The sequence below is a fragment of the Corvus moneduloides genome, chromosome 5 (genome assembly GCF_009650955.1).
Source record: "Corvus moneduloides isolate bCorMon1 chromosome 5, bCorMon1.pri, whole genome shotgun sequence".
Lineage (NCBI taxonomy): Eukaryota > Metazoa > Chordata > Aves > Passeriformes > Corvidae > Corvus > Corvus moneduloides.
In genome coordinates, this window is record NC_045480.1 from 35,435,984 (window position 1) to 35,452,821 (window position 16,838).

A 16,838-nucleotide genomic window follows, 5' to 3' on the forward strand; every position below is an offset into this window, starting at 1 on the left:
CAAAAATAAAGATGAAAGAAAGATTAAGAAGTTGATGCCAGAACAAAGTGAGAATTTAAATCACAATAACTAGTCAGAACTGAATAGTAGAATTAGAATGAATGAAAACACCAAATTGTTAACAAAACAAAAAACAACCCTCAGTCCTTATTGGACACCTATGTTCGCAAGAGGTGATGTTGTGACCTGCTAACCATTGATGTTCACTCCATTAAAAGGTAAATTAATTTTAAAAAGATGTACAAGTTCTTAGTAGATGAACATGATACATAATGCTGAACTCTCATGGATTCTTTGCTTCAGTAAGGTAATATGCTTCAGTTGACTGAAGCCCTTTGAAACCTTAAAATACAGCAGATATAATTTTTGGGGTAGAATTTTAGCATACCACATTGGTTTTGTGCCTTTTAAAAAACAAAAACCTTTTAGTCTTTTCTCAGGCAATGAAGCTTACAGGTTGTAGAGTGCAGTCCTCCTTTGGATTACAAACACAGCTGTACCATTTGTCAAGGACTGATTCAGACCGCCCTGGAACACGGGAAAGCAGAACACCTGCAATACATCAATGATGTTGCATGGGGCAACACCACAGAATAAGTTTTTAGAAGAAAGAAAAACCAAAAAAAAAAAAAATAGTCAGAATCCTCAACACCCATTTTGCTATAAAAGAAAGGAGAAGGGACCTGCACAGGAAGTCCCATTTTTAGGAATGAAATGGTAGTATGGATGTCACCAGATCTCAATGGATGCAATCAACAAAATAACAGCTGTCTCTCTACGAACTGGCAAAATAAAACACAAGCTTTCTTAGGTATTGTAGGGTTTCAGAAAAGGAACTTTTCAGACTACAGACTGATTGTAAGCCCTCTCTGCCAAGTGACCTGGAAGAAGAACAATTTGAAATGAGATTTTAAATAATGACAGGCTTTTAAAAAAATTAGCCAGGAAATATTTCATGCAGTAACTATTCAGCCAGTCCAGGCAGTAAAAAATATTAAAAATCTGCTCTTCATGTCAGTCAGGGAGAATGGTCCTACCTGGAATCTCTGGCAGAAGGCAGCAGGGAAGACTTCATGTTAGACTTTAGAGTAATGGAGTTCTCTATAAAAGATCCGAGGCCAACTATACTCCAACAGAAAAAGAAAAATTGGCAATGTATGAAGGGGTTTAAGCTGTTCCAGAATTTACTGGTCCTGGAGCACAGCTTCTCCTGACAGTGGAGTGCTTGCTGTTCAAAGGGATGGCTTCTTCTATGCGTTTTGCAACTTGTGAGATACGGATCACACAGTAGGCTCCAACAGGAAAACCTAGTCACCCAAGAACTTTGGAAATGGTCATGGACTGGCCAACAGGTAAAGATTTTGGAGTATCACCAGAGGAGGAGATGATGTGTTTTGAAGAGTCTCCACTGTATAATGAACCGCATATTGCTGCTCGGGTAGAGAACCTGGTTGTAAAACTATATTTAACAAGAGTGGAGGCACTGAAGAACATCACCAGCAGGTGGATCAAGCTTCTAGTATTGAAGTGGCTCAGATGGGTCTGGGCTGACAACATAAGGATTAATTGGAGGGCCCCAGGACACCTCAGATCATCACAGAAGAGATGCAATATGAATGGGCTCATGATCAAGGCATGGATTCAATCATGGACACGGTTATTTACAGGTTATCCACAAATGTGAAACATGCATTGCAATTGAGCAGGCCAAGCAGCTAAAGACTTTGATATGGAGCAGGATGGCTGAAATACAAATGGTAAGGCCTGGCAGATTGATTATGTCACAGTCCCACAAACCTGCCCAGGCTAGCACCATATGCTTACAATTGTGGAAGCAAACACCAGATGGCTGGAAACATATCCCACACCCCATGCCACTGCCTGGAATACCATCCTGGGCTTTGGAAAGGAACTCTTATGGTAACATAAGTCATACAACAGGATTCATTTCTGAAACAGCCTCATAGACACCTGGGCCAAAGAGCATGGCACTGAATAGGTATATCACAGATCTTATTGTGCACCAGCCTCTGGGAAAAGCAACTGTTATAATGGTCTGTTAAAGACTATACTGACAACAATGTGTGCTTGTGCTAGGATATTCAATTATTAGGATATACATATAGCAAAAGCTGCCTGGTTAGTGGCTCCACCCAACCAGAACTGGCTTCATGATACAACAATTAAACACACCAGACCACCTCTCCTGCCTCAAAAAACTACTGTGACATGTGGAAATCAAAGTTATTGTACTAGTTTGAAAACAAACCACTGGGAGACCACAAGTCAGAATTATAATTTAATAGGAAAATTAAAATAAATACAATAGTACAAGAACACTGACAGAATCAGGATACAACCTGACATCCTGTTAGTCAGGGTGGTGGTAGCAGTCCAGATAAAGTGGTTATGTTGAAGTGGTGTTCTTGTAGATAGGTCTGGTCTTCATCTGACCATCCAGTGGTAGCTCTTGTCCTCTGAGAACCCAGTAGGTAGGACTACTTGCGCTCTTCCAAACCCCTGATTATACCCAGGTGGGAATTCTTGGCTCCTCCCCCTGGGTGGAGCATCTCACAAGGGATTGATGTAATTCTATGAGTCATGCAGTGGGTCCTTGATTGCCCATTAACAGAGATAGCCCCCAGAGGGAGTTATCAGAGATGAGTCATGGTAGAAGATAACAAACATTGCCCCACCTGCTTTAACAGCTTGTGAAGATGATAATAGAATACATACTTTTGGTTACATCTTACATTGTAACCTAGGACAGTCATTTTATAAATCAAAACCAATGGATATTTTCAAGAAACAGCCTATAGATTTAGAGAATGATATCTGTGTGTATATATAAAAGACAGGAAAGGCTATCTTGAAAAATGTGAGATCTGGGCATGATACAAATAGTATAGAATAAGGAGTGGGTATTGCCCTGTTTTTTGCTGGGAGAGAATTAATTTTCTTCCTATTGGACGGTATAGTGCTGTGTTTGGGATTTAGAATATGAATAATATTGAGAACACACTAGTGTTCTAGTTGTTGTTAAGCAGTGTTTCCACTAAGTCGAAGACTTTTCAGCTTTTAACACCATCTAATCATCAAGCAGCTTCAAAGGCACAACAAGCTGGGAAGAGAGAAAGGCAGGGCAGATGACCCCAACTGACCAAAGGGTTATTCCATACCATGTGGTGTCAAGCTCAGTATATAAACTATGGGAAAAGCTGGTCATGGACCACTGCTTGAGAACTGTCCGGGCATTAGTGGGCAAGAGGTGAGCAATTGCATTATGCAACAATGTTTTCTATAATCTAGCTATTATTATAATTATTTTTTACTTTTTTCCCCTTCAGTTTCTGTCATTAAACTATCTTAAACTAAAAATTTCTCCCCAATCCCACTGAGGGAGTGGATGGAACAAACAACCGGCTGGTATTTAGTTACCTTCTGGGTTAAGTTACAACACCACTGAGCATAAACAGTTAAAATGCATGATAGGAAAGAGCAGAAAGTACACATAGCATGAGCAACTTGTTTATCATATTTCTTAACTTCTAGTTTTGAACGTTCTTAGTTTTGTGCTTGTGCAATTTTTACAAGCTCATCATTACTGCTGAAGTAGCTGTCATGGAATACAGTTGAGGCATGGAACATTAAGGTTCAGGAAAGAAAAAGAAATGTCATCCAAAAAACAGGAATCACAAGTGTCTTGCCAAGGATTAAAAAACATGCTTGTGATATCATTCTTCATGCTTCACAACACAAATCCTAACAGTGGTTGCCTGGGGTTAAGAAGAGATGTCCCTTTCATTACAGGGATCTCATATCCAATTCTGAATTCTTCAGCATCACAACAACACCATGTCTGGCCGTTAGTCTGATTCAGCATGTCAGCTTCTGTGTTTCCTGCCTCTGCCAAGGCAGAAACTCCGCTTTATTACCTAGTGATAAGAAAACTCTTAACTCTAATAGCTGTGCCTTAAAGGAAACCAGCCATGAAAGAGCATTCCAACTCTTGATTAGTAACAAATGCAATTTCCCTTCCAGGCCTCTAAGCAGAGGATTGGGCAGGTGTGTACAGTTGTTATGATAAGAGAAACACATACTGCATATTAGAAAATTACACAGGAACGAGACATGAAAACTCAGGTAGAACTGGAACGTTATTACAGAATCTACTGAAAAAAATAATCTGTACAATTATAAAAGTTATATTTGGGAGATAACAAGGTAAAAGAAGAAATCCAGATGTCACAATATAAAAGACAAGGAAACAAACAAATGGAGATCTAAGTTTATTGAATCAACGGTACAGAGAGATCAATACAGATTTGCCAGAGCCAACCTCCAGAAAAGCAAGGTCAGTTATTATAAGAAACTAGCTCTTTCACTCAAATAACTGAAATACTTTCCACTGTATTTTTAGCACGGGTAGATAATGAAGACTTTATCTTGCAACATGAAACAATGTTATAAAAATAGAACCATTTAAATCTCTAAAACGTCACTGATAACTTAAAAATACATTTGACTCTAAAGTTAAGTTATTGTTCAAACTAGTATTCTATGTTCAAAATCTTCAGAATGTTATGCTGAAATCTTCAGAAACAGTAGTTGAAATGACAGTGTTGTCTTGACATAGAAATGTTTTAGCATTTTGAACAGCCATATAGTCTTCTACAAGATACACTAGCTCGGTTTCACAGGCACAGCAGGCAGATATTCCTATCTGCTCCCTGTTCCACTGTTCTGCATGGGCACAAAAAGACAGATCAATCACCCTTTACAGTACTTAGTTCAAAGTATGTCTCTTCCTACACATTTTAGATATCCAAACCTGTTTTGGATTCCTCTCTGGTGCCTGTCACCTAAAAGATATAGTACTAAGTTTTAGATGCAAATTTCAAACTTTAGGTACACTCCGAGATTCTTGCCCCTTGAGTTTCCCAGATTGGATATGGTTTGGAGTCTCTCTTTCTTTTCCCTGCTACTAGGTCATCTCTATCTACCCACGATCCAAAAGAGGTGAATTTTCTGAATCCAGATAGTTTCTTATGATCATCCATTCAAGAGCTGAGTACAGCTCAGCCATCTTTCTGTGTGTGCTTCCTTAAAAGGCAGCTGGTAATCCCAATCACACTCTAATTGTGTGACAGATCTACTTCATGTAAGATCTTGTTGAATTTTACAGTTCAAACCCCAAGAAACTTAACCCTTTTTTCTAGCCACAAAAGGAGAAAAAAATCTCTGTTATGTAACACAGGTTTTGGTATTGCCGGGTAAGATTTTGACTTTCCCCCAAGGAAGGATTCAAGGGTCATGTATAGCACATTTTTTACTCATGCGCTAGTGGATATTGATTTACTAACAGAAGTTTTCAAATAGTCCATACCTCTCTATAGGAGACATCAGCAAATACATACCGAAACAATAGTTCTGTGCAGCTACATAAAAAGCACATTTTAATATGAGTCGAGTTTTGCTTTCTTAAGATGACACTCTTCTCTGCAGAAAACTTTAATAAAATTATGCAGTTTTCTTTTACGAGAACATGTAAGAGGTTAATTTTTCATACTGATTAGCACCTACAGTCTAGAAATCAGGACACTTCCTGTTGGAAAGGTAAAATCACTAGCAAATCATAAAAAATTATCTTTCTTCCCAGCATGAAGTGAGTTGCAAAAAATGAAATTGTTGCTGTCATAGTTACCGTTATGGGATGGTGGCTGTGTAAAATATTAAAAAAGAGTTTGATCATACTTTTGATTTTCAATTTATCTTAAGCCTCTTAACCTTCTGTAACACATTGTGCTTGAGGATTAAAACCATTAGTCTAATAACTATAATTAGTCATAATTATCCTAATAGGGGATATTAGTTAATGAAATTTCATTTCAGCATTCTTAATAGATTTAATTAATACAATATTTATGTCAGCTTGAAAAACAGAGGCATTTTGCAATGCACCTAATTCTTTACATCTTACCAAGAAGTATTAATTTAATGGAAGTTGCCAAAATACAATCAAAGGTGGACTCTCAATGTGCCGTGAATTTACCTTGTACCAATCACATTAATAGCAAGATCTTTACACCTCTTCCCCTTACTTTTTCTGAAAAGAATTTTTAAACATTCCTGGCTGGTACTCTTCTAATGGTTTGTCTTTCTTCCAAACTTCTTGGTTTTGTTCAAATTCAAATAAAAGAAAATTCAAATGTTATCCAGTCACTAATGTAGTTTCCTCACCTATGGCCCCTCTTTCCTTTTCTGGGAGATGGGCAATAAAGCCAAACAAGACAAAAAACTTTCAATAACAGCAATAGATCACAATGTGGAAAGGATCCCTATATGACTATTGCCTCTCAGCAGCTCTGGACTCAGGGAATTCATGCTTACCTTTATAAAATATACGCTTAAAACAAACCAGCACATGTTGAATTTTGCTGTCATAGCTCAGAGCCTCAAGTGCTGTAAAGAAAGCTGCTTTAGATTTACAGAAATATCCTTACCTGTGAACAGAGGCAGCTCTAACTTTGGGGAAAGCAAGGAAGGCCCATTCTCAACTACAATCATCAGTAAAATCCCATTCCCCATCTGTGTTAACCATGATGATGCCCAGCCATAGTAGCCTGTCACCACAGCATGTTGGAAGTGTACCTTGCCTGTGCATCTGCCCTCAGGTGCATATCACCAGCAGCCAAAAGGCCTTAGAGTCCTGTGTTTAAGTATATTCAGTCAAAAGAAGACAAAAGTTTTAAAAAAATGATAGATTATCCAGGAAAATTAAATATTTCTGTGAAAAAGAAAAGGATTTTTTCATTGTTTTGAGTAACAGATTGAAGACTCTTGTGAGGTTTGCTTTTTCACTGAGAAAAATTGATAGGATTCTTTCATCCTTTCAGCCTTACTGCCAAAGAGCCACGGATGCTTAGTCTGCCTGTCCCTGCTGAAAGCAGCAAATGGTCCAAGAACTTGGACCATTCATGTAAAAATTGAAACTGATAGCAGTCTTTTAGGTGAGCAACCAGGGACCCATCCTTTTCACTCTTTCCACCATAAAAAATGCTTTCTTAGGAAAAAAAAAGATATTTCCTACCAGAAATTGATTTTAACACAAAATTATCAACTACCTCTAAGCTTATAATGCTTGTGCATGAACTCTGTACTAAGTAAATTTCATCTCCAAGTGTTAGCATACCATCTAGGCACAGAATTTCTAAAACCAAGTAAGTAGGTTAGAAGGCAAATTTTGTTTCCAGCAATGACTTAAACATTTATGACTTAAACACTTTGGAAATTTTAAGTCTAGGATTTTCAAATATTTCTCACTTAGAGAAATAGAGATGTAAAAGTGGAAGTTAAAGGACAAAAAAGCAACCACTTAACTGAGAGTTGAGGCTTTGAAGCCTTCTACAAAGACTTTTATATAAAAAGTGCCACTTTGAGAGTCTGAATTTTCCATGGGGATGGACTGATATGGATTTATAATTTTGATAACTTTTGCTTTGCTTGTGATTTTTTTATGTCCTGAGAAAGTTGTTAGAGGGAATCTAGTGAGCTCTTAGTTCCCACTTCTCCCCAGCCACACATTCCCTCCCATTCCCTTCTGCCAGCCTTTGAGGTCCAATGGTTGCATCATTTAGTCAAGTAGGGAGCCAATGTACTGGGACCTGATCCTTTATTGCCTCTTTTTTTTTTTTTTTTTTTTCCTTTGATTAGTTTTAAGCTGTAGCAGCTCATTAAGGACATGAGAATAGAACCATGACAGGATGAGAAGTGGGATCTGCACTGGCTGCCCCATTTTATTCACTGAAAATAAGACGAGTAAGGGAAAGAATTGTAAAGCTACTGAAACTCAGAATAAAATTTCACAACTGGTTTCTTTTTCTGGGCTGTTCCTCTGCAAAGTTCCCTATTCTAAAAATTGAAAGATTTGGACTGTCCAAAGAAGCAGGTTTATCATGATGTAAATCATGCTTATAAAACTTTCTCTTCCATGTCTATGATTTTGTTAACTTGTATGCTTGAAAGTGGGAGAAAAAATGAGGAGTAATGTCTATAAGCCGCTTTTGCCTTATCTTTCCTAAGCAATGCATGTCTAAAATCAGAGGTGTTGTGTAAGTTAGCATAAATAGTCAAAAGGCAGCCCATGCTGCCAACACTAACATACTGAAGAACAATAATTTGAATTTTTTTAATGTATTTTAAAATGTTCCCCTGATGAAGGTTAAGCGTGATAGTGTTATACATCTCATTCTTACGAAAAATTAAAAATTCTAATGGGTTTTCAGCTGAAAGGGTTATCTGCTATACAATTTGACTTTTTTTTCAAACTACTGAACAAGTAAACATATTTACATAGAATTCACTAAGGCTTCCTTGAGCTTTTCACCTATCACAAATCTAGCGACAACATTCACAAAGGAACTATGCTAGTTACCATCCAGAGATTCAGGAAAAAATTAAGTTTGTCTTGAGTGCTTATTTCTTAGGGTTTCTTACTTACATCAAGCCTACTGTTGAAACTTACCCTATAGGGAAAGCAATCTCCAAGCTAATGTATGTGCAAAGCATTCTAACTCCATTTTTGAGGGTTTCAGAGGGACTTCAGAAGCATTTAGCTTTGAGCTATCCCTCCATTGGGAAGAGAACCTTGCCCAAAGAGAAGCTTTGCAGTAATGATCATCACCCTGGAATTTTACAAACAATGCACATGATAATGAAGAATGCTTTAAAATATCACCCTAATCATTATTAATTCCTTTGGTATTTATGGTAATAATGGTAATTGTGATGAACTCATTTTGCATTAACGTGAGTGCTTCTGGAATTCCACATTAATTTGTAACACTATACTGAAGTGTTATTCAAGAAGGATATTACACAATTTATTTTTTTAAATGTTTGCAAACTCTTTAAAATCAAAGGCCTCCTGAAAAAAACACTCTTTTTTTTTCAACTGGAGAAATTGTTTTTGTTTTGTTAAACCCACAGTTTCTGCTGAGATTTAACAGTGATGAAAACTGACAAGGTTGAAAGGAATAAGGTGAGGTTCATGTCACAGAGAATACATACAGAGAGAGAAGAAAAATCTTGTACTTTTCAAAGGCATTTGCTTAAATAATTTTTGCTTTCATTTTACACCTAGTGACAACGGCCAGATTTATGCCACTGGAAATTAAAAATTATAAGTTTATTCAGTATATAAAGAATGCTGGCTTCTGCTAATGTTGACTGTATCTGATTGAAAGGTTGATTTATAATGACACTTGGTTGGTTCAGTTTGCATATCTGTTCCAGTGTATCATCATCTCTGCGGTATCTTTACTAATGATTGGAGTGTTACAGATGTCTTAGTCCACTATGCTCACAGTATGTCAATTTTTCTTAAATTAATAATTTAAACTGTAATCCTTCAGACTCTTGAAGTTAGCTACCTATGAGGTTTATTTTTCCACTTGAACTGCCTGTTGCACTTAGGCCTGAGCATCCTCCACATGGGTGAAAGGTCAAATCTAAAGTAGATATGTGTTTGTTCTGCATTTTTTAAAGCTTCTTTCAAAATCTTAGCAGGTGTTGAGATTTACTTTTCACACACCATAAGCACAGGACTATTGCTCCATATTATTTCCTCTGGCAGCAAGGCTGATATAAGTGGCCTCTGAATCCTGCCACCCCTTCTCCCTTAAGAACTGCATGGCGAATTCATATTATTTAAAGCTCCTCCTTTATTTTTGCAATGTTATTGTCAGTGCAGCTGACAGGAAGTCACAGGGGGTGGAAATCATTGGCAAGGGGAGAAAAAGCTGCTTAAGTCAACTTTGCTTCCCGGGGAAAATAGAATGACTGACCTTAGGTTTCTGTATTAGCAAAATTCACTGAGGGCTTAAACTAAATGTCACTTAAGTAGTGCATTGGCTGCTGTTCACAGGTGTTTGTGCCCTGCCAAGGAAAAACTGGTAAGAATTCATTCAGATTCAAGAACAATCTCACTACTTTCACCACCTTTTCATTTTCACATTTTGTAAATACTGGAGTTTGTGAATGTTTTTATGCTAAAATACACATGAAAATCAATGAGCAAAATCAAATGAGCTTTGTTAAGCTCAAACTCTCTGTTATTCTAGACAGGACACAGCTGGAAATCCTCTGAGCTTTGCTGGTTATTCCTCTGGAATAAAGAATGTGTAACCCCTTCACTCTCACGGATATTGCTATGAGCCTCTGATTCCTGGATGCTAGTTTCTCTCCTCTGAGCAGCAGGCAAACAGGCAGATCCCAATGCAGCCTAGATACTGCCAGCATCACACTGCTGCAAAAGGTTCCTTTATACTCCCTTTTTTTCCCCAAACCTTTCTTCATACACTGCTTACTTCACTGGCAGCTGAGGATACCTGTCACATTAATGGAATTGTGTAAGAAAAAGCAGACATGAGATGTAGGAGAAAAAAAATTGAGATGGAAGATTTCCTGTGAAAAGATAGATTCCTTCATATTTTTCAGGTGTTCAGTGGTACTAGAATGTTTCCCTGTAAAGGAAACCTTTGCTTTGACCCGTAAGTATATACTTCAGAAAAAGACAAAAGAAAAAAAACCAACAAAAAAAAATCTTTAACCTGAGTTAGACAGCTGTCCAGAAACAGACACACAAAAACACTCTCACAAAAGTGAAAGTAGGCATTTCTCAAAGGAGAGCTCTTCTGTATCATCCATTTTCCTACATGTTTATGCGTCCAGCTCTACAGCAAAAGTTGCAGGAGAAAAAAAACTTTCCACAAGGTGCTGGAAAGCAGTGGTTTGTGATCTCTGATGTTGTTGATCATCAGATCTGACAAAATGGCAAATGACTACATTTTACAGAAACTGAACACACATCCCGTTGTTCATTTTTTCGATACTGGGAAGAAGTCAAAAGATTCCTGATCTTGATATCCTCAACATCTGTGGACATTTTCCAAAATACCAAGTGAATTTCCCCGAATAAATTCATTCAACTAAAATGAGTTGAGAATGTACTTTTTAATAACTTTATAAATTGTATATATGGTATGAAGTTATATATAGGTGTATAAAACTATTTTCTTTCATACAAATACATGCAAAAACCATGGTAAAAAAATGGCTAAGGAGAGAACAAAACTGACTGCAAAAGCAGAAAATTGGATATAAATAAAAAGAAGCTCAAAACCTCAATTAATAAAAGTAGCAGGTTTTTTAGAACTTTCTAAATTTGTGATTTTTCTAGAAATAGGTGAGCTTATTCTAACTCTCAGAAAAAGAAAAATATCTCTATCTTAAATTCTAATCCAAAGAAACATTGAATATACAGTGAGAAAAGAAGTTAGCACCTAAAAATGGAAGACAAAAAATACTAATTACTAATATTTTGGTAAATTCTCTGTCTTATAACATAACCTTCTAAATTGAATATGATTATTGCTGCTTGTTGCATGCAAGATGGTTTATTTCCCACAACAGTAGTGAGATTTTTGATTCCCATATTCCTTTCACACTCCCCGATCACTGCTTCAAATGGTGTTATCTCTGTATTAACTTTATTTCCATTAGTTTTTTTATTCTTCGTATTGTTTGATAAGCTTTACATTTCAGTATCTTTTGCATTTGTATTGCCATTTTTTGTTTGTAAATAAAATGGATTTTACAGTACCTTGCATTTTAATTTAAAACACCATGAGAGCCTATCAAACTTTAAAAATTTGCTTTGAAAGTATGTTGAAATTAGCATTTGTATTTACCACTTCACTGTGCTGGTAATAATCAGTGGAATGAAATGTTAAACCACAGAAATTCATCTTTTATGGCTGGATAATCCCATCAAGAGGGAACAAGAATAGGCCGTTCTCTTCTTTAATAGGCTTTGAGATGCATCTGTCTTACAATAGATGTCAAACCACATCAGTCATATTAAAAATTACTTATATTGTCATGATTTAGTTACTTGAAATAAGACTTATAAAGACCAAAAATTTACTTATTGTTTTTGCTCAGTAAATTTACAGCCTTTTACTCAAAGGACTGCATAGGAATACAATTTAAATATAAGAAATGTAAGGAGAAATTTGTATCCATTGCTTTCATTGGATTATATTAACACTATAACCATAAGATTAGAAGAAAAGTAGTAGAGATAATCCTGTAAAAAAAAAGTTATAAAGTAGTGCAAATAGGTTAAAACTACGTTTGCCTAAACCAAAGCACAGGGGGGGTGTTTAAGGCCATATAACTATAACGAACTGACTTTCTAAAAGAGCACATTATCTGTCACTAAGACTGCAAAGTATTTTCATCCCAGAATTATAATCTTTCAAATGTTTGTATAAAGTTACCATTATACTCTAGCATCTTTAGAACAATTGTACCAATACATATTGAATACTGCTCTAGAGCCCACCTGTGAAATGAGGGCTTGATATAGTGTCATCAGTGAAGTCAGAGGTCAGACTTGCACCATGTCTGGTATTTTTCAATTTAAAAAATTAGAGAATGAAATTAAAAAGTTGAATGACAGAGGGTAGAAACAAGACTTTTACATGAACAGAAAATACACAGGGGAGTGAAACTTGCATGAAGGGGTATCGACTAGCCCCACTCAGCTCCTGACTGAAATCTGTCGCCACAGCAGACTGAGCTACAGATGGGATGAAATTCTTCGAGATGATCTGCCCAATGTACATGTTGATTCAAGACCATAATGAGTGATTTTTCATACCCAGTTTTAAACTGTGTAGCTGGCTTATGATCCTAGCAGAACATGCAGGTATAAAGAATAATGAAGGAACATGGCAAAAGATTTGGCATTAAAGTTCATAGCCTCCCAAACCTGGGCTTTGAGGTGGCAATTTTTATCTAGGGAGAGGGAAAAGGGATTGTTTTCTCATAAAGGCCATGGCACACATGGTAATTACCCACACAGTTAGCTGTGTACTCACCCCCAACTTCAGCAAGTCTGGCAGCTGTTGAAGAATTGGGAGCGAATATCCCTGTTGATCCAGGACAAGCAGGGATCACCTGAGGATTTGGCCATGTCCTGGGTTCAACAGGAAACAGACTGGTGGCAGCACAGGATTGTGAAGCAGTAAATCTGCTTCTGTTTGTCTGCGTTTTCCTTTTCCTCATATACTCTGTTCCCAAACACTTTATTGCACATGCCAGAAGAGCTTGTTTAGTGATCCTTCAAATTCAGTTTGTCTGATAAATTCTTTTGAGAACCTATTACAACAGATGAGTAAGTTAGATATGAGCCCTTTCATGTAAAGATCTCCTTGATTACACACATCTTAAATATTTGTTAAACAATATTAGCAAATGTTACATCTGATTCCAAGTTCTGTGACATTTTATTGCTGGTGTTCAAGAGAAATACTGCTTTAGCTGAAATCAAATGGAAACATACTTGATACCTGTAATTTACTTGAAAAATAAAAAAAATCCCAGCATTTTTCTCCAAAACAGACTGATCCACTTCTAGTTTGAGCAGGACATTTTCAGATTTTTTTATTTTTTTGTCTCTGAAATGCAAGGAAACACAGTATGTAAAAGCCATCAGTAGCTTCCTTGGAGATTTTGGGATGTTTCAGGTACAAAAGACTGAATACTTTAAAAATGGAATAATTCATCTCTTTGTAAGGACCAGTCAACAACACTGAGTGGAGACTATGCCTGCGGGAAACTCTTTTAGAGTAAATGTCAAAGCCAAAGTATGAAATTAGGCAATATATATTTTAGAGGACAATCTACATAAAATTTTTAAATATAAATGGCCAGCCAAGAACTCAGTGTGGGGGCCATTTCTAATACTGAATTCATGACTCTAAAAGATATATTCTCTTATATATTTTGATTAGGTTAAGATAGTGTAAGAAGGATATATTCTTTGAAAACATGAATAATTGCACATGCCATATGAGAGGCCAAGAGGTTATACCTGACATGTGAGCTCGTTTAATACCACTGAGATGTATGCACAATCAGCTAAAGGACTTTTTAAAAATTACTAGTAATTTGTTTGATAACTTGCCTGAGTTCCCTAAGAAAGATTAATTCATTTGAAGGGAAATATCCATTTCCTTCTTCCCAGAAAATTAGATCCTTTTCAAAAAAACTAATTTAGAAGAACACAATTATTTCTCAAACTAAAATAATTATATTACAAAATTATTTTTCCTTATGCTTTGTAAATTTAGTAATACTTAGCTATAAGCATATTTTTTAAGAAAAAAGAAGCTATTTTTGCCTACATAAAAAAAATCTGTTTAAGATCACAGCTAATGCCTGTACAGAAGCAAATCAAAGACAGATACTTACATGAGAAGCCATAGCTTCTACCAGTATCAACTATCTTCCTAACTAATACAATACATTCATATTGAAAAGTTTTTGTTGGTTTTTTTTTGAAAGTTACTATTTCTTTATTCTAGGATCTCTTTGCTGTAGCTTACTGCACTTGGCTGTTACCGTCAAGGGACCTGGCTATCCTACAAGAGAAAACTGCACACCTTGTGAGCTTTTCCATGCATCAATATTCTATTGGCTCAGAAATTAAACATGACACTGGATTTCTGTTTCTGAAACTCCTTTGCCTTCTTTGACCAATGTAAATATGACTAGTAAATAAATTCATGGGAAATTTATTTATTAGGGGTATCACTGCTGTGTGGGTTTGAGTCACAATATGAAATTCTAATATTTCTAATAAAAAAATAGTGGGAAACATTTGTTGTATTCAATTTAGCATTTTGGAGTGTGTTGCAGCTGCTGATAGTGGTTTAAATTGACTTCCAGCTAATGACATTAGAAAACTACTTAATTCTGATTACAAAATGAGAGGCTTTACAGTCTAATGAATTTTTAATAAAGCTTCTGTGTATCATTGTATGGGCCTGCTCCTTAGCGCATGAGATGGAGATAACATTCCTCATATTCCATTTGTTTCCCTGTTTCAGGGAAATGATAATAAATCATCTGAATATTTGCAGTTCCACCTTATCCTCCTAAGCATAATCTCTCTCGAACACACAGGACAAAATTCTTTCCTTAGTTAGACATTTACTTTTGAAAAATTGATGCTTGACAGCTTGATTTGTTCTTCAGAAAAAACATGTTCATTTCTTAAATTGTATATACAGAATGCCAACCATGTAGAGTGCACTCAGATATCTCGACATTATCTGCCTTAGTTTATTTTACTTGACTCAATTATTTGCATTATCAATAAAAAGAGACAAAATATTGCAGAGAGCAATTATCTGTTGAGTATTTTTTATCTGTACATCTGTCATATACCACACTTTATCCTCAGGTTAAGTTTTGAATGGCACTAAATAAAGCAGGGTATCTATTTCTATATATTGAAAGTAGCAGGGATGACATGTTATCTGTAAAAAATTGCAGATCATAAATCTTGGTATCTTCTCCTTACTCAAGCACCCATGGTGAAACTAGGCACATGATGTTTGGGATATGTGGAACTTTTTAGAAGAGTAGAGGAAAGGGTAGTTGGTATTTGATTGAATTATTTCTCCCATGCCTGTTTCAGAAGGTAAATACTGGAACTGCAATTGCCAAGTGCACTGGCAGTCACAAGTGTTGAAGTACAAAATTGTACCTCAGTGACATTGATCTGTGGGAGATGTTTATTTATTACCTGATCCCATTGTTGTTTGTGTTATAACCACAAGAAAACCACAAGATCTGCTTATTATTTACTTAAAGAGGATAAAGACATACAAAGGGCTGGCTTTGCCCTTGCTTGATGAGTACTGGGCCCTTGCATTACTATTCCAAAACCATTTTAGATATGAATGTACTCAATGAGCATCAAAGAAAAGAAGTTAAAGGGGACATCATTACAGCTGGTGTGTCTTCCCTCCTTTTCCTATCTTGCCCTACTAAGTTCTTGTCTTGTCTGTGTTTCAAGATGCTGACAATGTTTGTGGAATCTGTTGTTGGATGCTCAGAGATTTCAGTTTCATGTTATGGAGTTATTTTATGAACACTTTTTCTTCATGTTCATGTCTATCTAATAAAAATTTCTTATGTGTTATAGAATGATGAAAAATTTTCTGCAGTAGAGAGAATATAATAGGAGAACACAGTAGCTGAAGGCTGAGGTTTTCTCTATGACTGCTGTAAAGGAGGTTAGAATAATTTAAAATTACTTAAGTAATTATTAGAAAAAGGGCATTAGAGTGGGGATGAAAAGACACGGAGAATGGTTTGCGAAGAAAACGAGAAAAATACAGAAAGGTTTTCCCCATGATGGAGATGAAAACTCCCCTAGACCAAGAAAAGGAAGTTATTCAGAATATGTACAATAGAAAATGCAGGATAAGATTCTTGCATAACTGGAAATGTCCCTGGAGCAAGAATTGAGAGAAAGGTGCAGCAGGACAGTGTTGCAGTTACAAAATTTCTTATACTAGAAAGTAAAGAATGAAGATTTAAATTTTACTGTTTATGTTCCTGCTTATATTATACAGTGTTCCTTTCAAATACCACTTAAAACCTAGTTTTAGACCTGGGTCTGGAAATCTATCAAAATGTGTCTCAAGATCAGTTAGCATGCATCATCAATTCTGGCTGCTAGGGTTACATCTCCAGCGAAGAACAAACAGACAGAGTGCCCTTTGCCTAGGAAATATGTTGGAGGAGACAAGAAGCAAATGACTTCCAAAACCTGCTGATCACAGTGTTGAAAGCAGGACTCAAAGCCATGGAGTACCCTTATGACTCAGATGAAGCCAACTGACCAGTCTTTGTGTCAAACTCATAGAAACAGAATGGAGAAAGTGCAAAAATAAACATGGAAATATCCCTCTCATCTG